We start from the raw sequence: 26,639 nt of genomic DNA, 5'->3' as shown, positions 1-26,639 counted from the left end.
TATATATAGTTGTTATTTTTTTTTTGGTAAGTAATAAATTTTTTCTTGATAATGTTGTGTAGTGGCGTGTTCGAGTCTCTGTTGATTCATCCATAATTGTTGTTATGAATGGGTTACTCAGAGAAGTGCATGTAGAACGAATTTCGATGACACCATTTCGTTAGTGTTTGCAGCTTCGTAAGGCTCTGGAGATTAACTGTGAATTATTGAAGGTTATGGTATGTCACTGGGCTGGGCATGATGTTAGCTTTAGGGTGAGTCATCAATTGGTTCCATTTAGTGTTTTGGATGTTTTCATGACGACTGGTTTAGACATAGGTGGCTTAGAAGTTCCATTTGATGAATGTATAGTTGGTTTGGTTGGAGAAATGTTTAATTCAAAGAGCACAACTTTATCGGATTTGCTTGACAAGTTTAATGTGATTGTTTCAGACGACAACATTGAGGTTGATGTTGTGTGTAGGTTGTATATATTTGTTTGTTTGGTTGTATTTTTCTTTCCTAGGAAGTCTAAGGTTGTTGCTAACATGCCTTCAAAAGTGTTAAACGACCTAGATAGTTTGTGTTTATATGATTGGGCAACCGGTGTACATAAACACCTTGTAGATAACTTGAATAAATGTATGAAAAAGATAATGTCTGGAGGTATCGCCAGCGCACTCAGTCTTAGTGGGAATGTGGTTGTTCGGGACTTTCCATTTCCACCAAACGTCGACAACGGAGAACCAAAAACCAAACGTCACACAGACCAAGTAGGGGGCAACCACAACACAGAGAAGAACAAAATGAGAGAGAGAACGAAATCTGAGACAAAACGCGATGGAACAGGGAAAGGGTATATTTGGAATGCCAAATTTTCGAAAAGTAGTGTCAAATTAGTGTGGAAGAGAATTATTGATATAAAAAAATCAATTTTCGAAAATTTACGAACGCTTCACGCTTATCTCTTCAAGTTATTTGCCATATATAATTTGGATTAATTATGTTAAAAGTTACTCTAAATTTGAATGATATAAGTTTCTGTTAAATTTTTTATTTTATTACATGTTTGAATTTATATTTTTTAATTAAATTTATATTTTTTAATATTTATATTGGTGAATGATGTGATTTTTATATTATAAGAGTGGCAAAAGGAATTAAGTAGATTCCTGACTTACCTATCAAAAAATTGGAACGACCGACATTCGTCAGATTGATTTCATTGTAAAATATTTTCTACTATTAGAAAACAAAAAGTCAATTTAAAATAATATACAAAACCTGAAATCATGCTTATATTAAATGTAAGTTTTTTTTTTAAAGAAATATATATTAAAAAATAGAAATTGTATAGTACTAGGATCGGGCAGCGATCAGTCTAAAGTCCTATAGCAGTCAGTCAAAAAATCCAACCGTCAGATTAAAAGTATTAACAATAAAATAATTATATTAATCCTAAACTAGGTGAGTTATTTCAAAATTTATAAATACAAAATTATAATATTCAGGTAACTAGATACATTGATTGTATAATTTCGGAAATTCATTATCAGAATATCTTATGTAGACAGTACTCCAATTCGATCGAACAATAACTAGCATGAAATAAAGAGAAAAGTCTTGACCCGATCTTGAAATTTGAGGGCTATGATAGAAAAAATAGACTTAATCTCAAACCCTTAAGTCGAAATAGAAATAATATTTCTAAATATAATTAATTCCTGTTAAAAAAATAAAAAGGAATATGAAAACAGCTTCGACGCACGATTTTAATACCAAAATTTTCAATTCACCTCACAATTGTGTTTAATAAGAGTATCATTTCTTAATCTTTTTCAAGTACGATTTGTTTGTATTTTATTTTAATTTATCTGTTTGCACAAAATAAAGTAATATCACATCAATTTGGTAAAAAAATGGATACAACTTATATGTTCTCTTCCTCGTGTATTTATAAGAAAGGGTGGCAAAAGAATTAATATGTGTTAATATGAGCTTGAGGCTAATAGATCAAGTAGGGTAGTATGTAGCAGGAGTAAAACCTAGAGGGTAGATGTGCATGAAAGTGTCTCTTGACCGTTCGGTTCCAACAATCGTTGAACAGGGTCAAGGCGTAACTAATATCATAACGTCTACAGTCAAATGGTTAAGGTTTGCATTAATAATCATTAAGAGGTAAATTAATTGGTCAGATTTTTATAAATTTTAGGTACTTACTTTGACTTACTCTTGAATTACTAAAGCCTCAGAGAAAATTTCTGACTTGGATGGAGGGAAGCCAACACCGTTTAGGTATGGCGACACTCCGGCGACAGTGGTGGCTGGGTGGAAGGAAGACAACTTTCTCTCTCTAGCTTTTATGCTTGAGCTTCTCTCTCAAATGCTCCTCATATTGCAAATCTGAAAATGACAAAATGAAGCTGAATTTTGAAACCTGCCCCCCTTTCTCATTGCCACGTCATTATCATATTAAGAATTCATTTTCCACGTGTACCACTGAAATTTGGACACCTGTGTTCAAATGTTGGCAAAAGTTGTTGTTCAAATATCATTTTCCTATTTAAAATATTAAAATATCTAATTGAAAAGGATATATTTTGTACTTTTTAGACGTCGAATTAAAAAGCATATTCCATTAAACCTTAGATTCTAGGCGGATTGACATTGTATCCCATTAGATATTTATGCTTTGTTCACATGAGGTGATTTGTGGGAGTGATTTGTGGGAGATGATTTCGGAAAGAATGATTGAATGGATTTGAGGAGATTTGAGAGTAATTTTTTTGTTGTTTTTTTTAGTGGATTTTGAGGTAATTTGGAACTAAAGTTTGTAGAAATTAGAGTAAAATTTGATTGATATGAGACATAAAAAAAATTGTTTAATTGATAAAAATTTAAGATTACCAAAATATCCCTAGTTATAAAAGTAATATAAAATGATAAATATTAATAATATATATAATTATTAAAATTATTATAAAGAAAAAAAAAATTTAAAATGAAAAAAATTGTATTATAATAGTAATAATAATAATAACTTTTTCTTCAATCAAAATTTCATAACATTTTTTATATTTTCTATTTTTTATTTTTAGAAAAAGGGAAGGATAATATAGTCTTTCATATTCATGCAATAGTAAATCTTTGCATATCTCTTCCTATCAGCGCAGCGCAGATGGAAATTTTAATCTTCCCAAATCTGTCTATTCATTTTCCTTCAAATACTTTGAAGCGAACACGTTATTAAATGCAAATTTGTCTTCATCGTGCATAATAAATTACTCGAAAACAAACACCCTTAATTATTAGGAGCTAGCATATAATAATATTTAAAACATTAAAAAATTTAGCAGGAAAAAATCTCTCTTGTATCTCTTAGACATCATATTCTTGTACCATTTTCTAAGTTATGTTGAAAGGTTTTTTTGTTTTTTTAAGTTTTCGTAAATTTTAAATATAAAAAAAATTAAAAAAAAAGCAACATTGGCATTTGTCACTAACAAACCTTTTAGAAGTGGTGCCGATTAGATGTCGGTATGTTGTGATATTTGTTATTAAGGACGTCATACTTTTACATGACCGACATTTTTGTACGTTTGTTTTTCAGCACTAACGTTAATTTGACATCTCCAACTAAGTTATTTATAAGATAGTAATCTTTTAAATAATATCATCTTAATTAAGTTAAGGGTACTCAATTAACTAGGTTAAGAAAAAAGTTTGAAGAAAAGACAAATTTACAAAAAGAGTTTGTAATCTTAAATTTTCTAAATGACATAAGGACTTTTGCATCAATTATTTTGAAAATTATGTTTCGATTCTTTAACTAAAAAATATTCAGACAGGATAAAAGAAATATATAATTTTAGGTTTCAATTCATAATCGAAACTTATTTTTTATTTTATGTTTCGATTCTTTTTCGAATCAAAGCCTATTCTTATATTTATTTATTTTTAAATATTGTTTCAATTTCTTTACATCCTCGCGTATTTTTTTACTATAGAATCATTCAATTCCTCATCAACAAACAGAGCCACCATTACCTTTTCTACCTCAACGTTTAATAATAAAGATTAAGAAAATATTTACATTAGAAAAAATAAATAACAAATCTCTAACCACTTTCGAAATTGAAAGAAAATGGATGCTCATAGTGACAATGCGATGACACACTTTGTGTTGGTTACGAGGAAGGAAAGGAAAGAGAGTGGAGGAATGATGACAAAAGTGGTAGCGTGGTTCGTATTTGGCAACAAAGAAGGGAACAAAATGATTCTTGCAATGCAGAACTAATGTAGTTACACAAATAGAAAAATTTTTGTGGAAATGTAATTTTAACTCTAAGAGACGAATGGGTCGTGGTTCTTTAAGAGAACCCAAACATATACCAACATAGGCTTCAATTATTTTAGAGCTGAAGCCTATAGTTGTGCAAAAAATTTCAAAAATATTACCATATTTTGAAAGACTTGGTTTTTATTAAAACCGAAGCATATTAACTAAGCTATTTCAAATTAAGCTATTTCAAAAGCCTTTTTACCTAGTGTAAATTTTCAAATTTTTTGTTTTTACATTATTTATCATTACCATAAAATTTTCTAATTATAACTTTTTTTTAATTTCTTATTTGAACAACATATTTTGATATAAAATATTTCAATTTTTCTATACAAATGAATCATCATCCTAAAATATTTTGTCCAAAAGTTGTGTCCAAACACGTTATAATTGTTTTGTGCAATTTTTGTGTTATTTATCAAAATAATACCATTTGAGGGTTAATAATTAATAGATTTAATATATATTTTGTCCCTTGGTTGGTTAGGGTTGTCCAAAGTGATCCTACTTTTTTGTTTTAGATGTTCACAAACATCCCATATTTTGTAAAAATGGTTTAAGTTGGTCTTTTTTACTTAACGGTAGAAATATGTGGCAAGACAAGCCCAATTGACATGGCAATGTTAAAATTCTTTGGCCTTCATTAAACCCTCTCTATTACAATTAAATTTACTTTACCTTAATTAAACCTCAATTTACTATTATGAAACCCTAATTAGAAACTTCTTCCTTGCTCAGATTCTCCCTCTCTATTTTTAGCTTCTCGGGCACACCCAGCCTTGAGGTGTCCCGGCGGGTTTCGTAGGATTTTTTTCTTCTCTTTTGTCTTGGTTAGGGGTCGTCTTCTCCTTTTTTGGTTAGGGAACATGATTGGTTGGGTTCAATTTGGGTTCTCTTATTTGGGGTTTCTTCATTTTGATCTCGCGATTTGGGACTAAGGTTTTATTATTTGGGGTTTTTATTCTTGATTCTTGTCTACAAATTTTGATCTCGTGATTTGGGTTAGGGTTTTGATTTGGGTTATGTTATTTGGAGTTTCTATTCTTGATTTTTCTCTACAGGTTTTGATCTTGCGATTTAGGGTTAGGGTTTTGATTTGAGTTATGTTATTTGGGGTTTCTTTTCTTGATTCTTCTCTACATGTTTTCATCTCACGATTTAGAGCTAGTGTTTTGTTTTAGGTTATGTTATTTGGAATTTTTGTTCTTGATTCTTCTCTACATGTTTTGAACTCATAATTTGGGACTAGGATTTTGATTTGGGATTCTGTAAATTTTTTGTTTGGAGGGTGATGGTTGCAGTTTGTGGTTCTTAAGTGGTGGTTGGGTTTGGGGTTTCCAGTGGTGGTTTGGGTGCAAGCAACTTTTATTTTTAAAATTTAAACCTCAATTGACCTTAGCGTGTCATCCAATCAATAATTGGGCAACTCATTCAGTTTTGGCCAGGGGGGCAATTACACCGTTAGCATTTTTTGTTGGGAATCCAAGTGTGAGTCTGAGTCCCACATTAGATAGAAATGAGAAAGTAGAGTAGTATATAAAGGTGAAAGATCCATTAACCCATTGCCTTAAGGTTTTGGGTAGAGAATGATGTTAATCGCTTATGTGGTTGGACTCATATCTTATTGGTGTTTGTGTCTCCCAGGTGAACCCCCTCCTCAATAGACCCAACAGTGGTATCAGAGCCGATGGTTTGTCGTGGTGACTATCTCAGATGAGTATAACGATCCCTATACAGAAAGTCTTCCTCGCAAAAGGTATTCAGGTAAGCAAGTCCCGTTAAGATGAACGACGGTTGGAAAGGGCTACTCGTGGTTATGGTTGGTTGGGAATGCTTCCGCTGGAGGGTAGTGTACCTATTTTGAAGGGACTCACCCTTGAGGGGAAGATTCTTGAGAATCCAAGTGTGAGTCTAAGTCCCACATTGGATAAAAATGAGAAAGTAGAGTAGTATATAAAGGTGAAAGACCCATTAACCCATTGCCTTGAGGTTTTCGGTAGAGAGTAGTGTTTATCTCTTATATGGTTGGGCTTGGATCTCATTGTTGTTTGTATCTCTCCAGTGAACCCCCTCCTCGATAGATCCAACAATTTTAACGTCGTAAGCAAAAAGGTCCAACTTGAATTTTTACAATATATTAAACAATTGTGAACATCTGAAAAAAAAGGTAGAATTATTCTTAACAAACCGAGAAATCAAAATAGGTATTAAACCTAATTAATATAATAAATATGAAAAAAATATAAATTTTGTGAACACTAAATATAAAAAAAATTAGGAAAAGAGTATGAATGTGTTGGTAACTCTAATATCCATATGTTAGTAAAATGAGTATTTCTAGCAGTGTTAACATAATTGCTTTAAATTCTTTTTGTGTATCAAATGGTGTTTTAGGTTGGTAATAGAGTACATTTTTTTTTATATCTTCCGATTCAAATTTCAATTTGAAAATCCATTCAATACAAAACAAAAAATCAACGTTTATATGAAAACCAAGATGTATCAAAGAAACATTGACAAATTTTAATTTCTGTTAAAATTTAAGGATTTCAAACATATTAAAAAAAAACATTATCTACATGGTTCCTTTACAAAATTTCGTCAAATTTGCCTTATTCTTTAAAAATCATATAAAATTAGCAAAGAACTTCAAATACAACAAACCATAAAGTTCTGAAAATTTAAAATTTAATAGAACTGTTGTAACATTCCAAAAATATAGTATACCACTATATAAAAGAGTCATCACGTGCATGATATGATAGATCAATTAAATAAAATATAAAGTTTAACTTACAGTTATCCAAAACAACTATAAATTTAAACTTTATATATAAACGGAATAAAACAAAACTATCTACAGACTAGACTAAACTAACTAAGCCACCAGATCATCCTCATCAAGCGCCTGTTCCACAGTCAGCTTATATCCCTCTACTCACACCCATAGTATGATCATAACCAAATAAGAACATAGCCACATACAAAGTCAAACATAGACAGAAGGGTAAGCTAGATATAAAAGATTCATACATTAGATAATATACAATCAAAAATTAATTCATTCATCTGATACAATTAACTTCAAACATCATAAACACGTTATGACTTAGACTTGACTGTCCGGACTTAGAATGAATACCAAGCTATGGTGAGTTGTCCACTTGTGGTGGCCTCTACTACTTTACGAAGCCATTGCCATGGGTTTCACCCTACCACACACACAAGGTTAGTCCGTTACCAAGCAATAGGCCTCCAAGTAGCGCCTACACTAGGACCTCCTATTACTCTCACCACATTAATCAATCCTTTCTATGTGAGAATGAAAGATCATTAGAGTGTTAGGATAACCCCCAATACCGAGCTCCCTATATTCATTCCAATAACATTTAAACCATACCGAAAGAGTCAACCCATGGAACCCATATAACCATCCGTGAAATCATTTGAATCCATACAATTATGCATACTTTCACAATTAACTCACTACTCATTACTTTGATACTCATATAGTAATCATACATAGTCATACACCATTTTAAATTGAATCATTTACATAACTTAAACCAACCAAGAAGAAAGAAGAAAAGAGTACATAGTACTCTTGTGAGGTCGCTCAACGCACACACTTGCTGAGCGACCACAAACCTTACTCACACAACGACCTAGTTCGCTGTGTGAATCCACTAATAGTGACCCCAATTTCCAACTCCCTCGCTCAACGACCCAACTCGTTGTGCGAATTAAAATACCAGTGGATCAGACCTTGAACTTGTGCTGAATGACATCTCTGGCTAAGCGAAACTCACCAGACAGTGGACTAGACCCTTAACTCACTCGGTCAGTGCACAACTACTCGCTCAGTGCACCCTCTCGCTGATTGAAAGGCCTCAGACAGAAGACCAACCTCTAAAACCACTCGTTCAACGAGTTTGCATAATCTACAACACCAAATTTGCAGAATTACGCAACAAACACCAAATTTACCAATTCCAACTATTTTTCCTAACTTCTAACCCTCATAGATTGTATTATATACCTAATTATACTTGACTAAGTGTTTCTAAACCTTACTACCATCATTATAAAGTTATTACTAACAAATTCTCACTTCAAAACACCCAATACCTTGTTAACACTCTGGCAAGTGTACCAGATCGTATCAAGTAATAATAAATGGTAAGTCCAAGTATCGTTTTCCTAAGAGACTCAAGGCACTAAACTGTTGTGCTTTTTCTTAACCAATCAAGACTATAAGAACAAAATATTTTGGGGTTTTTTGAATTTAAAGTACGGAAAAATAAACATGAATGCAATTTGATCAATTGAGGTTAAACACAAAAGTGGATGGAGGATGTTGATAATATGAGATGGATTTGTTGCTAGGATTCAAATTTCACCCAACCACTCTCATATATCTACTTTTCTTATTAAATTCACTTTGTTATCATATTATCATGCAAACTTTCTTAGTCTACCCTTAACCCGATCCCTCGGCGAAAAGAGCCTATTACTAATTACTAGCTTGCTATCCCTAGCCTCCCCTAGTAATTAATAATGCATTATAAACGGAAGCAAAAACAATTGATCGTCTTACCCCCCTATCCCTAGGTGGTATTGCTTAATCAAGGAATTTCCCACCAGTTCATGACAGTACCGTACGTTCCCGTATCAATAAAGACAAACAACAATTATCGAATGAGTTAAATAATAAAAGCATTAAGCGCAGATGAGAAACCCAACAATTGATAATCAAAGCATACGGCAAGCATATAAATAAATAAGAATTTCAATATAAGAGAGTTTAGAGGTTACATCTTTCCCCAACAGCAAATAAGATTAGTTCCCCATCGTCATGGAGAAACTAGGTGAAGAATGGAATGAAAGAGATAGAAACCCTAAAAAGGAGAAAAGGAGAGTTGTCACCATCTCCAAATCTAGCCCCAAAGGGGTTAAAAGTGTGTTTTTGTGCCTAAGCCATCAAAAGATACAAACCCTAAGACGTTCTCGCCTTTCAATAGGGCATAAAAGTAACAGAAAACAAGTCCAAGCCCAAACAGATCACAAAAGTCGCAGAAAACAGGTCTAGGCCCATCTAGAAACCGCCCAGCGCCAAGTTTCACCGCCCAACGGTTTCCCTCATGCAGGGCCACTGCCTGGCGGTCAATTTCACCGCTGGGCACTGGTCAACTGTACTCTGGTCAACTTTTCAGCATTTTGGTCAACTGGTTGACTTTTCTGGTTGATTGGTTGACTTTTTTGGTTGACTGGTTGACTTTTCTGCATTCTGGTCAACCATTCTTTCAAATCATTCCAGAAACGTACAAAATCAAGGGAATTTAACGATAAAATCATAAAACATGTCCTCAACTCTTTTATTCACAAAACTAAAGAAAAATCATGATTCCAAGCAAGTTTCTAAGTCAAAAGGGTGCATTTGATATCAAAATTAAGTATGAAAATAATGGTTTTTGAACCGTTATCACAACCCCAAACTTGAAACTTTGCTTGTCCTCAAGCAAACAAGATGAAACTTAGTCTTCCACAAATCAACACAATGGTTCAATCACGTTCAAAAGCTCTTTCTTTCAAGATAGGTAATCACTCAAATCAACTCATCAATAAAATTTAGTCAAAATTTGCACATGCTTTGATTCAAATTACTCATCCTGGTGTTCACATAATCATATAATCTTCCAACAGATGTTATTCTCATGAATGATCAATTAGCTAAGCATAGATATAATCATGAATTCATGGAATCATTCCTCACCAGATAAAGTGTTTCACTCAATCACACAGGTGTTTCAAGAGGTCACTCCTTCCCTCTACTATTTATATGTCACATAGAACAAAATTGCATTTCATTTGCCACAATCAAACATCATCACATACACATGTCATCACAAGGACTTTTCAAGGCTTATAATGTGGTTGGGCTGACAAGGAAAATTGGTTTTTCTAGATCACAAAACCCTTGAGTTAAGAGAGTTATCATACATTCATAGTTCAAGCACAAACTCTCTTTTTACCAATCTTACTCATTCCCAACTTTCCCTTTTCTTCACATTGAGCTTTTCTTTTCATGCTTTGCTTTTTCTATCTTTTTCATATTTTCTCATACATTTTCTTTTCAACTCATAAGCTCAATGCCTAACTTTTCTTTTCTTTCTCAATGCTCCCAACAACCCCAAACTTGAACCTTTAACAATACTCCAAAAATATTTCTCAACTTAACTCAAGGCAAAGATTTTCATAGCAAGGATTTTCATCCTATTTAAGGCTTAGGTTCAAAAAGAGTAGAACATAAGATGTTCTTTTTTTAACGTCATCAGCTCGACCCGGTAAAACTTAAACACCCATCAGTAGGTGTTGATATTTTATGTCATGACACCAACAAAATTTCGGAAATTTCCTTGTCACCAACTTTAAAGAGCTCTGTTTTCTTTGATAGTCTTGACAACCCATAACCTATTCTTGAATTTCACTTGGTGTGCCAGGTTTGGGTTTGTTACTTTTCACATCAAGGTGTTAGTGAACCAATTCTCCTTTCTTAACTGCCTCCTGATGATCTTGTGCTCCTAGTACCAAATATTTTATCCTGCATATACTAAAGAACACTACACTAGAACACAAAATTAGCCCAAAAAACAAAAGCAGTAAAAAAAATACTTTTTTTTTTTCGTTTTGTTTTTATAACAAAGAAACAGAAATATAAAAAGATAGATAAAGAGATAGAAAGATAGAAAGTCTAATCGATTAAGAATCGCATACATAGAATAGTTCTACCATGAGTCCCCGGCAACGGCGCCAAAAACTTGTTAACACTCTGGCAAGTGTACCAGATCGTATCAAGTAATAATAAATGGTAAGTCCAAGTATCGTTTTCCCAAGAGACTCAAGGCACTAAACTGTTGTGCTTTTGCTTAACCAATCAAGACTATAAGAACAAAATATTTTGGAGTTTTTTGAATTTAAAGTACGGAAAAATAAACATGAATGTAATTTGATCAATTGAGGTTAAACACAAAAGTGGGTGGAGGATGTTGATAATATGAGATGGATTTGTTGCTAGGATTCAGATTTCACCCAACCACTCTCATATATCTACTTTTCTTATTAAATTCTCTTTATTATCATATTGTCATGCAAACTTTCTTAGTTTACCCTTAACCCGATCCCTCGACGAAAAGAGCCTATTACTAATTACTAGCTTGCTATCCCTAGCCTCCCCTAGTAATTAATAATGCATGATAAACGGAAGCAAAAACAATTGATCGTCCTACCCCCTATCCCTAGGTGGTATTGCTTAATCAAGGAATTTTCCACCAGTTCATGACAGTACCGTACGTTCCCGTATCAATAAAGACAAACAACAATTATCGAATGAGTTAAATGATAAAAGCATTAAGCGCAGATGAGAAACCCAACAACTGATAATCCAAGCATACGACAAACATATAAATAAATAAGAATTTTAATATAAGAGAGTTTAAAGGTTACATCTTTCTCCAGCAACAAATAAGATTAGTTCCCCATCGTCATAGAGAAACTAGGTGAAGAATGGAATGAAAGAGATAGAAACCCTAAAAAGGAGAAAATGAGAGCTATCACCATCTCCAAATCTAGCCCCAAAGGGGTTAAAAGTGTGTTTTGGTGCCTAAGCCATCAAAAGATACAAACCCTAAGACGTTCTGGCCTTTAAATAGGGCATAAAAATAACAGAAAACAAGGCCAAGGCCAAACAGATCATAAAAATCACAGAAAACAAGTCCAGGCCCATCTAGAAACCGCCCAACGCCTAGTTTCACCGCCCGACGGTTTCCCATATGTCGGGCCACCGCCCGGAGATCAATTTCACCGCTGGGCACTGGTCAACTACACTCTGGTCAACTTTTCAGTATTATGGTCAATTGGTTGACTTTTCTGGTTGATTGGTTGACTATTCTGGTTGACTGGTTGACTTTTCGGCATTTTGTTTGACTTTTCTGCACTCCAACCATTTGACAATTCAACCATTCTTTCAAATCATTCCAGAAACCTACAAAATCAAGGGAATTTAACGATAAAATCATAAATTATGTCCTCAACTCTTTTATTCACAAAACTAAAGAAAAATCATGATTCCAAGCAAGTTTCTAAGTCAAAAGGGTGCATTTGATATCAAAACTAAATACGAAAATAACGGTTTTTGAACCGTTATCATACCTCTACTAATGGACCCAAATCACATTCTACCACTTTTGCTATCATTTTCAGCAACTTAGGGGCTCAATCAAGTCCCAATTGACCTATCCAGCATATTCCAACTCACCAATTCAGTATCCAAGTACTAATTCAAAATTTCATTACCCCACTTCCTCAAAGATAACTTAAACATGTAAATATCACTTCAATTCCTAACTAACCATTCTCATAACATATTTCCCACATTCCATATAGTCAATAACACATCAAACATCATTCAATTCAGTTCATATTCAATGTTCATCCATGCACACTTAAAACAGCCACATTACACACATTAATTCTCCTACCAAAAACCAAAGTTTTAGCTCATTCGGCCAAAGCTGTATAGTATTTGGTTTCACTGAAGTTTAACTAGTTGTTGACCATTCGGTCATTTCCATAAATTATCTATATCTTTGTTGAAAGGATTTTTGTCACCTAAAATCTCAACAAACCTAAATTCCCCACTAATGTAGTATAGGAGCAACCTAGGGTCTAATCTGTGGACTTGGTACTTGTTAAGTTTAGAATTGTAGAATTATATCCTATTTATTTATTTACTAAAACTAAAACTATGTGCGGAAAATAAAATGTAAAATGAAACCTAACCTGGAAAAAACTAATAATGCATATATCTACTGAATCTAAATGAATGCAAGATAATATGATGAAAACAGAAACTGTGTATAGAATAGAGATGCACTAATAGGGAAGAACTTTAATGAATGATGCATGAATGAGTAAATGAAAAGAAAGGAAAATGACTTTTATCCTAAAATGATATACTAATGCAAGCAAAGAACTCACACATAACATAATATAAAATTTACCACTACCTATTCAAAAACAAGCAATAGAAAGAAACTTTAATTGGAAAAACATAGAACCTAATATGAACCAAAGTTGCAACTGTGAATGAACAAGGTAATAGAAATATGAAATTTTAAAAGAAACCAAAGAAAAGAATTTAAATCTAATCCTAATCACATATCAGAAAAGAATTGGTCAAAACTCTAACACAGAATCAAAACCTAACATCTAATATGTACAATCAATTGATGAAAGCAAACTAACTAAATAGTATTCGGGCTAATACTGATGTTAACCCAAAAAATGAGTGCAAAGTTGTTACAACAGGAGGAAAAAGGAAGCCAAAGGAGGAAACAATTGAGATCGAAAGCAGTGAGGATGAAGAGGAGGAAAGGATTAATACTGAGCATAAGAAAGGCGAAGAGAAGAAAGCAAAAAGAGAAAAGGAGAAGGAAGATATTAAAGAATCACTCCGCAAGATTCTCAATGAGGCACCCATTAATCCTAGAACATCTTCACAAACTTCTGAATGTGATGAGAAGATCAAGTACTATCTGGGAAGTTACTTGATCTGGGCTATGAAGAAAATCAGGAGCAGTGGGTGAAACCCCGAAAGAAGAACCATCCACAGAAACTAGAGGATTCAGGAGCTTTGACTCTTCCTTGCGTTATCAATGGTGTTGATTTAGTAGAGGCTTTGATTGATTCAGGATCAAGCATTAATTTGATGCTGCTCAGTGATTTCAAGAAGATAAAAGGGGTAAAATTAAAGCCTACCAAAGTGGTCTTGACAGTGGCGGATGGGTCTATGAAGAAACCTGTTGGAATGGTGGAGAATGCAATTGTGCGGATTGATGAGTTGAAATTTTTGATTGACTTCATAATTGTAGATATGATCAATGAAGGAAAAAATTCATTAATCCTAGGAAGACCGTTCATGCGAACTTCCAAGATGGTTATACGTATCCATGATGGAGTGATGAGTCAATATTTTATTGATTTCACTTAGTTTATTGTACTAGAATTAATCAGGGAATTGTGCTTAATTGTCTGATATTTTCCCGTTTTCGCTAATAGTGCTTAATTTGACCGAAAATTCTAAATTTAATTAATTTGAATTTTCTGAGTTAATTATCTGCATTATTATTTTCAAGGAAAATTTTGGAATTACATTTTGGGACATTTGGAGGGTTGTCACATAATACATGACTCTCTACAAAAGAAGTGTACACAAGAAGGAGGGCACTATGGTGATTTTACTCTTTGGGCTTTTGAGAAAGAGGTGTTTCAAATGGATAAAAAAGGTGACATCCAGTAGTCTAATGTCACGGCCCATGGCAATCAATTTTGGAGAAAGATGTGCACTCACTTTACATGGAGAGGGCTCCCAACATGTCACGGCTTTGAGCTGGAATATAAAATGAAGAAGAAAGTTGATCGCTAGATTCATTAATTGAAAAGGGGTGAATTCTTTTTCTTGCTGCAGCTCACGACCCATCAACAATATCATCCAGCAGATTGCTGCCCACACCTCCACGCTTCACGAAGGCCCAGCAAATTAAGAAGGAAGCAACGCTTGATTGAGCTGGTCCAGCACACACTTTTGGTTGCTATCTCACGGTACAACAAAGAAAAGTTGAAAGCGGTGTTGTCCATGCAGGGAGTGAGAACCCACGTTGCTGCATCTTGAATGGGCTTGGAGAATATAAGGCAAAGCTAATAAATGTCACGGCTCTTTGTTTTTGGACGGTCCAGCAGCTAGAATGTTCCTTACACATCCAACAATTGCTGTCACGGTGCAGCAGCTTGAAAGAAAAAAACAAGCTGGAAACACATGTCCAGCAGCTAAAGCACATGCACATGAAAGTGTGGAACACATGGCTTTTAGGCAATGAAAGAGGGTTGCAGCAACAGCCTCCATGCACACAAGCTTCTAGATTGCATTTTCTTTCTTGGACAACACAAAGTGCCACGGTCCTAGCGTGATTAAACGTTGCAGCTACTGTTTTTATTTGACTTGGAAAATAAAAAGCAAAAAGGATGACTTCAATTAGGATTGGCTGCAACAACTCTAAGGTGCAAACTGCAACACGTCCGTGGCCTAGAAACAGCAGCACTTTGCTTCATTTATTGGAGAGGGCTTCAACAAGCACATCAGCTGCTTGAATAAATCCACAAGCAAGTCCAGCAAGCGGCCCCATTTTGGAACATCCAACACGCTTGAACCGAGAAGAGGCACATGTGATTAAAGGAGCTGCTTAAGGAAGCATGCCTCGGCCCAACAAACCTGCATCACGGCCCATGTACACAAGGAGGTAGCTGCTGCCAAATCCTTTCTATTTTAAAAGAAAAAAATTGTGCAGTTGGTTTAGCTAACACAGCACGGCCCAAGATGGTGTCACGGGTTGGGAGAAAAAAAATATAGCACCTTCATTTGGAAAAGCTGTTGCTAAAAGAAAAGGTGCACCACGGCCTGTACATGCAGCAGCTGATTCCATTTAATTGTCATGGCATGTGAAGGAAGTGCTGTCACGGTCCAGCTTCTTCATCCACGCTGCATTCATTTAGTTGGGAAGTTCAACCTTCACAGATAGAAGCAAGCACGTTACTTTTAATAAATTTGAAGAGAACGGAGCAAGCCCATTGGACGTTGTATCCAGCTAGATAAAAATTGCTAGCAGCCCATATGAAGTGCAACGCAATCCATGAGCTGCAGCATCCATCTTGGAGGAGCATATCCAGAGGCAGCTTCCAGAGGCTGCAGCACATGAAGGCCCAAGAGGTGCACATCTGGAGAAGCCCAGCAAGTGGAGAAGAAGCACATAACCCTAGGTAGATTCCTAGGGGAGCGGAGGAGGAGGACACTTTTACATTGGCAAAAAAAGAGGAAGCATGGAAGGTTATGGATAGGAGAAACTAGGGCTGCAACTCTTCTATTTTTGTTTTCTTTATTGAATGTTTTTGGAAGCAAAGGCTGGAAGGTAGCTTAGGTAGGAGTAGGATATACGTAGCTCCCAGACTTACTCTCTTATTCTGGGTTTTTGAACGTTTTCTCGGAAGAAACTCTACTGGAACATTTTCTTTCTTTGAACTTTGGAAAGCATGGAAGGGGATGTCACTTACATTTCTTTTTGAAGATGGTTGAATGAAAATTAGAACTATAACATTGCAATTCCATTCACTCTCTCTCGGTGCTGGAACGTTTTTTTTAGTGTCATTTTATTTTTCCTTTATATTTGCATCAACATCTTTCCTTTTATTTTAATAGTTTCATGCAGTAATTGAATTAGGTGCAGTGCTGCAGCAGCCGACACCTTTCATTTTTCTTTGCTAGGCAATGTTTATTTTTTTATGGGATGAAGGGTTGCTGCACTCACATTCATTTTAATTTACGGCTGGTGCATGGAAACAACTCCTTTCTTTTGCTTTATTTTTATGAAGTCAATAGTAGATTAGGTAGAGTGATGGGATGTTGTGGCAGCCGAACGAATGGCATTGATTTTCTTTATTTCTTTGTGAAAGTAGATGCTAGGTGATTGGTTAGGTGTAGAGTGTACGATGGTGATGGGTTTAGAGAATTTAATTTCATTTGACTTCAATTAAGCTTATGTGTCATCCTTGCAATGTGTCACGGTCAAATGCTTTTTTTTTTTAATTTTGTTTCGGACATGGTATTTGCTGCACGGATTTTATCTTATTTTCATGCATTTAATTTACTTGCTTTGGCTGGAACGATGCTCTTGACTTCTTTGCTTTCATTCAAATGATTAAAGAAATGATGTGCTGCAAGCTGGATATGGTAGGGTCACGACCACGGGTTCTTTAGGCCATTTTGCAATTTAATTTCTTTAGTAGATGCACATGTAGTCATGGTAGAAGAAATTTATGTTTTTTTAATTTCTTTTGCTTTTAAATATTTTAAATTGCATTTTGAGTTGCTTTTCATCTTTCGAATTTAGGGTTGCAATTTAATAGTTTTAATTATGTTTGGATGTTTGTCTTCTGCAGTGTTAGGTTTAACATCCTATTTTATTTTAATGTTTTCAATTATGTTTGGTTGCATTTAATTTCTAGTTTTAATTTAATTTAATTTTCCTCACAAGAACACTTTCAACCCCCCCTATGTGTTAGACCTAATTCCTGAACCATGGTTTGGTCCTTGAGAGACGACCTAGGGGTCATTCCCTAGCTATACTGCATTTCTCGTATGCAATCAAATTTGTATGGGCCGCGACACCCATCATGGAGGAATAAAGTTAAAGGATTATGATCGAGTGTTGCTTTATGGCTCTAAAGAAACTGTACAGAGGGCAGTTAGGAAAGTCACGTATAAAAGAGCCAAAAGTGAAGCTGTAGAGGAAGAAAAATCCAAGGGTATTAATTTTCATTACGATTGTAATGTTTTGTAGATTCATGAGTAAGGGACAGTGTGCAAGAAGGAATCAACCTCTTCAGAGGAGACATCATTCTTGCGGGGCTTTTCAGTGCGATTCAAAAACAAGAAGTGGATTGTCAACAGGAGGTTGAGAGATGACGAAATGGTGGAGATTAGAAGACCATATTCGACAGTGATCAAGAAGGTGGACCGAAGAAAAGTGAGCCGGTGGGACGATGAAGATCCCAACGTGAAGAAGAAGAGTTGAACTTGTTGGAAATCAATTTTTGTATTTTTTAGAACAATTTTCTTTTTCCCTGTACCAAAAGAAACGTTTACGGCAGGAACTATTCTCTGTACCAAAAGAAACGTTGAGGGAAGTTCAACAATTCTTGCGGCATAATTTATTCTCTGTACCAAAAGAAACGTTGGGGGAAGCCCAACAATTCTTGCGGCAGCTTGTACTCTCTGGACCGAAAGAAACGTTGGGGGAAGCCCAACAACGTTTACAACAAAAACAATCTTCTGTACGCAAAGAAACATTGGGAGAAGCACAAGCACGTTTATTGCAGGAACAACACTCTCATGCCTTGAAGGCTTTGGGCATTATTAAGGTTGATACTGAAGTCAACCCTAAAGAAGAATGTCAAGCCACTATCTTTGCACATGATAAGGTTCTCAATGAGGAAAAGAAAGAAGAAGAAGAGCTAGAGATGTTGGAAGAGGAAAAAAAAATAAAAGAAGTTGTTGTTGAGAAAAATATAGAGGAGATAGAAATAAAAAATTTGAATGAGAGTGAGAAGAAAGATGAGGAAGGAAAAGCCATAGTTTAGAAAAAAAGAGAAAAAAAGAAAAAAAATGAAAATAAAGAAAGGGAGGAAAAAGAAAAGAGCAGGTCAAGGAAGGAGAAAATTAAGAGAAAGAGGAAGAGAGGAAAGAAAAAAAAGTCATGTAAAGAATCCTTTCCTCATAAAAGGAAAAACCCTAGGAAGGAAAATAAGGTTAAGTTTTTCAAGGAGATCTTTGAGAAATTGGAGATCAAGGCTCCTATGATTGATGGATGGAAACATGTGCTTGGCATGATCAATTTCTTGAAGAGATTTAGCATAAAGAAGAAGAAGAAGGAAATACTAAGCACAAATAAGTTTGACACCTACTGATGGGTGTTTGGGGAGACTTTTTCAATTGCTAGTTCATTATTTGAATTTCTGTGTTTGTTTTCTGTTTTTTCAAATTCTGTCTTTTACATTCTGTTTGTGTACATGCATTAGAGTGAGGAAAATCTTGTGATTTGAAAATTTAGGGCAAAGATCAGGAGTCACCAGGAGAAATCACAAAGAGACAAGAAAGAAAACTGGTAAGGAAAATTTTAAGCCACCGCCTGGCGGTACCACTTTGCCGTCGGGCAGTGGCGGCGGACAAAAGAACCCGAGCTCTTTAAAAGCTGGGTATTTTCAAGACTTCCTCACTTTTTCTTGCCACTTTGAGTTTTGCCAGGCGGTCTCCTTGCTCCTTTGCTCCAGACTTACACTTCCTAGAGGGTTTTAGAGAGATTTCTATACACTTTCTCAACACCCATTCACAAAAGGGTTTTAGTTCTTGCTCATATTTGGGGTTTCTCTTGGTGGGAGTGTGTATATAAGAATTGTTCGTTCTTAAATAGTATTCGGTTTCCCTTTTAGTGTTTGACCGTTCGGTCACTTCCTAAAGTACCTTTGTATATATCTAAGAATTATGTATGAATGAGATTGGGTATTGTACTATTTGATTTGGATTATATGGAATGAGAAAGACGAGCGTTTGATTTGAGATTGGGTATTGTACTATTTGATTTGATTTGGATTATATGGATTATATTATGATCGTTTGATATTTCCTTTCTCTTTATTTGGAATTCTCCATTGTTCTATCTTATGGTTTTTGTTAACTCCTAAAAATAAATTATAGTTTTCAATCTATATTTATTGGGATGTTACATTAATGGTATCAGAGCAGTTTTATCCTTAGAGTACCTGTAGGTTATGAGTATGCTTTGCTTGTGTTGTGTACGCACATGATTGGTTAGATTATATTCTAATATCTTATAATAAATTGATGGATCTCTCTTTCTGTGGAAAATAGAATATGGATCCAAGACCCCCTCCTCAGCCTACCGATCGGGATTCATCTAGCAACAACAACAATTTGTTGGAATCAGTCATAGCAACCCTTCAACAACAAAACGCCACTCTGACGCAACAGATTACAATTGCTCTGCAAAATCTGGAGGCTTCCCAAGCATCAGCAGAAGCAACTCAGAGACAAATGATGGAGATGATGACGACTAGAATACAAACGGATGGACTGTCTGGTTCTACTATGAACACACAGGCCGAATGGAGCTTGGAGAGCTTTCTCCAACACCGTCCGGCCAAGTTTGATGGAAAATGCAGTGCTGATGAAGCCGACCATTGGTTGAGGGATATGGAGAGGATCTATAATGCCAAGAGATGCCCGAACGAAAATAGGTTGGCATATACCGAGTATCAATTGACTGGTGAGGCCAGTCATTAGTGGAGCGCTATGAGGATGTTGTTAGAAGACGAGTGTACTCCTATCACAGGGGAAGTATTCAAAGATAAGTTTTATGGAGAGTACTTCTCAGATAGCGTTCGGTTTGCCAAGGAAGTGGAATTCCTCCAGCTGGTGCAAGGAGGAATGGCTGAATCTGAGTACACTGATCGGTTTAAGCATCTCGTTCGGTTCTACACCATGGGAATCAATGAAGAGTGGCAATGCAGGAAATACGAGAATGGATTGAAGCCAGATCTCAAGGTGATGATTTCAAACTTATGCATCAAGTCTTTTCCAACACTGGTGAAAAGAGCTAAGGTGTTAGAGAGGAATATGTTGGAAGTCGAGCGGCAAAAGAGACAACAAACTATTGGAGGACCACTTCCAACCAAGAGTGGTCTCGATATGAGGAGAATGCCTTATTCCCGGCCTCTTTCATCAGGATCTGGTTCCTCCTCGAAAGCTTCAGTATCGGTCGATCGGTCTGGGCAGCAAGGCTCGGTCACGTGTTTTAACTGCGGAGGACCACACTACAGATCTTCATGTCCTCAATTGGGGAGATCCAAGTATTGTACTCGGTGTGGAAGAGATGGACACTCTGACACCGAGTGTAATATGGGAGGACGAGCGGTTATGAGACCCCTAGTTTCTGGAAGGATTCCTTAGAGAGGTAGCGGTCGGGCTCAAGCAGTAGGCTGAGTATCTGAGTATATGCTTTGACACGATCTGAAGCGGCCAGTTCAGGTAACCTCATCACCAACACTTGCTTATTGTATGGACTGTCGTGTGGTGTGCTGTTTGATTCAGGGGCAACACATTCCTTCATCTCAAAGGCATGTGCTGATAGATTGGGTTTGACCGAGAGTGAGATGCAGCTTGATTTGGTGGTGTCAACCCCAGCGGCTGGTGAGGTTAGGACGTCTGCTATATGCATTAGATGTCCTATTATGGTAGAAGGGTACAAGTTTAAGGTAAACCTCATTTGCTTACCTCTTCAAGGCTTAGAGGTAATTTTAGGGAGTTAACCACCAATCACATTCTTATGGATTTCGGGAAGAAGTTGATTTTTCCAAGTGAAGAAGAGAAGTTGTCATTAACGCTCGGTCAAGTTCGAGAGGATATCATTGAAGGAGCAATGTGTTTTCTGATATTGACACAGTTGGATGTGGTTGAAGAAGAACGTTCGGTACAAATGGAATCAGCAAGAAACCGCTCGGTCATTGAGGAATTCAGGGATATTTTTCCAGAAGAAGTGTCAGGCTTACCTCCGTCGAGAGAAGTTGAATTCTCTATTGATCTGGTGTCGGGGGCAGGACCAATATCAATAGCCCCTTACCGAATGGCACCAGCTGAATTGGCCGAACTTAAAAAGAAAATCGAAGAATTAATGGAGAAGAAATTCATTCGGCCAAGTGCGTCACCATGGGGAGCTCCTGTATTGCTGGTTAAGAAGAAGGATGGCAGCTCTCGGCTTTATGTGGATTATAGACAATTGAAAAAACTGACCATCAAGAATAAGTATCCACTGCCCAGAATTGACGACTTATTGGATCAGCTGCACGGTGCAACAATATTCTCTAAAATTGACTTAAGGTTTGGATATCATCAAATTCTGGTTAAAGAAGGAGACATCCAAAAGACTGCCTTTAGGTCTCGGTATGGCCACTATAAGTATGTAGTAATGTCGTTCGGTGTTACTAATTCTCCAGCCATATTCATGGATTACATGAACTAAATATTTAGACCCTTCCTGGACAAGTTTGTGGTGGTTTTTATAGATGATATCCTCGTCTACTCCAAGAGCCGTGAGGAGCATGAAGAACACTTGAGGATAGTGCTTAGTGTGTTAAGGGAAAAGCAACTATATGCAAAACTATCCAAGTGTGAATTCTGGATGGAGGAAGTACAATTCCTGGGGCATGTGTTATCGACCATAGGTGTTGCAGTAGACCCGGCCAAAGTACGAGCAGTGCTTCAATGGGAGACACCCTGTTTGGTCACTGAAGTGAGAAGTTTTGTTGGGTTGGCCGGCTACTATAGGCGATTCATTGACGGATTTTCCAAGATAGTGGCGTCGTTGACTCGACTGACGAGAAAGGACAAACTGTTCATCTGGACCGATCGGCGTGAATCCAGTTTCCAGGAATTGAAGCAAAAGTTGATGAGTGCTCCAGTACTAGTGATTCGTGACGTCAGCAAGCCGTTTGAGGTCCTTTGTGATGTCTCTTACCAAGGTTTAGCTTGTGTGTTGATGGAAGAAGGAAAGGTAGTGGCTTATGCTTCTCGGCAGTTGAAGGTGCACAAGAAGAATTACCCAGCACATGACTTAGAGCTGGCAGTAGTGGTGTTTGCATTAAAAATATGGAGGCATTATCTTTATGTTGCTCGGTTTCAAGTATTCAACAATCACAAAAGCCTCAAATATTTCTTCGACCAGAAGGAGCTGAATATGAGGCAAAGAAGGTGGATGGAATTCTTGAAAGACTATGAGTTTGAACTCCAATACCATCCTGGAAAGGCCAACGTTGTAGCTGATGCCTTAAGTAGAAAGACTGTTCATATCTCAACAATGATGGTTCGAGAACTGAACTTAGTTGAGAGTTTTAGAGACTTAAGATTGCATTGTGAGCTGGAACTGAACGGTATTAAGTGTTGCACTCTTAGGCTATCAAATGATTTGTTTGAACGAATCAAAGAGAAGCAAGCGGCTGATGAAGAATTGCAAAAGGCAAGAGGGACGTTCGGTTCAAAGCAAGAGAAAGACTTTAGTACGGGGACAGACGGTCTCTTAAGGTTCAGAGGAAGGACGTGCGTCCCAAATGGTGGAGAATTGAAAAGATTGATTCTTGAGGAAGGACACCAAAGTCGTTTTAGCATATACTCAGGTATGACTAAAATGTATCAAGACCTCAAGAAATCATTTTGGTGCCCTGGAATGAAGAGTGATGTCGCTTAGTTCGTATCATCCTGTTTAACCTGCTAGAGAACTAAGGTAGAGCATCAAAAACCGAGCGGTCAACTACAGCCATTGGAAATTCCCGAATGGAAGTGTGATAGCATCGCTATGGATTTCGTGACCCACTTACCCCGAACGGTCAGAAACCATGATGCTATCTGGGTTATAATCGATCGGCTAACAAAGAGTGCCCACTTCCTCGCCATCAATTTGAAGATGTCCATGGCAAAGCTGGCTCAACTATACATCAAAGAAGTGGTTCGGTTGCATGGAGTGCCATCAAGTATCATCTCAGACCGAGACCCCAGATTCACCTCTCGGTTCTGGCAATCACTTCAACAAGAAATGGGAAGCAAGTTGCAAATGAGCTCAGCCTATCATCCCCAAACAGACGGTCAGTCTGAAAGGACAACCTAGACGCTTGAAGATTTGTTGAGAACGAGCGTTTTGGATCACTTAGAAGTTTGGGATGAGATATTGTCGTTAGCAGAGTTCACATACAACAACAGTTTCCAATCTAGCATAGGAATGACCCCTTTTGAATCTCTTTATGGACGAAAGTGCAGAACACCCTTATGTTGGTTTCAAGAAGGGGAAGCAATATTGACTGGACTTGAACTCCTTCAACAAACGACTGAGAAGGTGAAGCTGATCCAAGAAAGGTTGAAGGCGTCTCAAAGTAGGCAGAAGTTGTATGCTGACCGAAGACGAAGACCTATGCAGTTTGATGCAGGAGATTACATATTTCTTAGACTAAACCGAACGGCTGGTGTTGGAAGAATCGTTCGGCCAAAGAAGTAGTCTCCTAGATTCATTGGTCCGTATCAGATTTTAAGGCGCATAGAACCGATCGCTTACGAAATAGCGTTGCCACCTCAACTATCCAACCTTCACCCCATTTTTCACGTCTCTCAGCTCAGAAAGTACATAGCTGATCGGTTTCACGTATTAGAAGCTGAAGACGTCCAAATCAAAGAAGATTATTCGGTAGAGCTGCAACCGATCAGAGTTGATGAAAGAATGACCAAACGACCAAGTGGGGAAGCTACGAGTCTCATCAAAGTCATATGGGATGACCGAATGGGTGACACTACTTGGGAGAAGGAAAAAGACATGAAGGAGTCCTACCCTCACTTGTTCTCGGGTAAGTCTTAATTTTCGAGGACAAATTTTTTTTTTATAGTTGAGGGGAATGTAAGACCCCTTAAATTCCCCATTGTAGTGGGAGACAAATGTCACGTCCCTTTAGATTCCCTAAGTTAGTGGGGGGACAAGTTGTCACTCTCATTTAATTACCCATCCATTGGGAACCGTGTGGCAGCAAGGAAGGTGTGGGTTTTCAGAAAGTGGAAGACAGGTGGCAGGCAGGGAGTGGACCGATTGTTTTTTTTTTTTGTAGCAGTATTTAATGTGAGATTTCAAAAACTGGTGCCACTTCTCTCATGCAAAACTTAGTCTTCAACCTTCAGCAACTCATTTTCTCCTCATTCTCTCTAAAACTCTCTACCTTTTCTCTAGATTTCTGACCTTTTCTTCTCCGATCATCAATCCGTTTCAGATTAAATCTTCCCGGTGACAAGCTCTTTCAGTTGCACCGATCAGTTTTCAATTTGAGCCGGTAAGTTCACGTTCTCCTTCTCCTTTGAAGTTCTGCATTTTTCTAAACATGCAAGTGTTTTCAGCTTGCATGTGATCGTTTATCCTTCTCTGAAATAGTTTTTGGTGTATTTGATTCTATGGTGGATGTTTTCACCGATTAGGCAATTGATTGGGAGTCATAGAAGTAGTGGACGTAAGAGACTTAGAAGCCTAGCTGGAATTAGAGGTAAGGAAAGCTTATAGAATTTAATTATTTCTATTTCTTATGAATTGATGCATGATGGAATAATATGAGTGATGATTCTATTTAATGGTTGAAGTATTATATGTTGTTTGTGTGTATAGTATGTTTGATATCTGGTATGAAAATTTGGATAGTAATAGAATTAGTCGTAAATCTGTTGAACTTCGTAAAATTCTGTAATTGTAACCGAGAGTCATTACGACCGTTCGGTTTTCCCCAATACGTTCGGTCTTGACTGAATCCTCTTCTGTAGGGAATCAGTTGATGACCGATCTATCTTATAAAAACTTATGTTGATTCTCTTACTACTTTGTTTAGTCTAGCCATTCCAAACAAATTAAGAAAGTTCATCTTTTATTTTTCTACATATATATATATATATATATATATATATATATATATATATATATATATATATATCACTTGTTTAAAACGTTCGGTCATAAACTGAGCATTCGGTCATTTAAGTGCTCGGTCATAGATTGAGTGCTCGGTCTTAGGAGATACTCGGTCATAGACTAAGTACTCGATGATCTTATTCATAATATTCTTTAAAGAGTACTCGGTTTTAAAGTGTTCGGTCATAGACTAGCATTTCGGTTATTTAAGTGTTCGGTCTTAGACTAACACTTAGTCCTTGAAGTACTCATTTTTATGTTAATTCTCTTTCTTTGGAAGAGTGCTCGGTCTTATAGTGACACTTCATTTCCCAAAGAGTGTTCGGTCTCGTACTGGCACTCGATTTATTGAAGAGAACTTCTTTTATTTTAAATCATTCGGCCAAAGCTATATAGTATTCGGTTTCACTAAAGTATAACCAGTTGTTGACCATTCGGTCATTTCCATAAATTATCTATATCTTATAAGAATTGTTCGGTCTTAAATAGTATTCGGTTTCCCTTTAGTGTTTGACCGTTCGGTCACTTCTTAAAGTACCTTTGTATATATCTAAGAATTATGTATGAATGAGATTGGGTATTGTACTATTTGATTTAGATTATATGGAATGAGAAAGATGAAGAATATTATGATCGTTTTAAGAGAATTCCAAGGAGGGAAGTATGAACATGGCTAAGTTAAGTTGTCGCTTATCCTGATATTCCGTGATTACTCCTCCTCATGTAGAGGAGGGTAACTCATGTGTGGGAATGGCAGGAGGTCCTTTAGCCTCAGGGTATTTCAATACTGAGGTAGCTCCACTGAACTAACCTCGGGTGGCGGTCTGTTGAGTGTATCCCAGCCAGGTCCACCCGGGTGCAAAAGCGTCGTAACTACATAGTTCATACTGTCCGGACAATGTCTAAAGTGGTCGGTAATGATCATTTATACGTTTGGTTCTTGATTGTTATACATGTATGATGATTGTATGGTTGAAATATTGTTTTGGATCATTCGGTTGTCATGTTTAAATGTATGTTGAATTTGATTAATTAAATTACATAAGCTTACCCTTATTTTTCCTATCATGTCTATGTTGTCGTTCGGTAATTGTCGTTCGGTCGTTCTCTTCACTGCAATGATCATTCAATGGATGTGAGCAGAGGGTGATTTT

This window comes from Vigna radiata, chromosome 7 (assembly GCF_000741045.1).
Source record: "Vigna radiata var. radiata cultivar VC1973A chromosome 7, Vradiata_ver6, whole genome shotgun sequence".
In the NCBI taxonomy this organism is placed as follows: Eukaryota; Viridiplantae; Streptophyta; class Magnoliopsida; order Fabales; family Fabaceae; genus Vigna; species Vigna radiata.
This window is presented reverse-complemented; position numbering follows the sequence as displayed.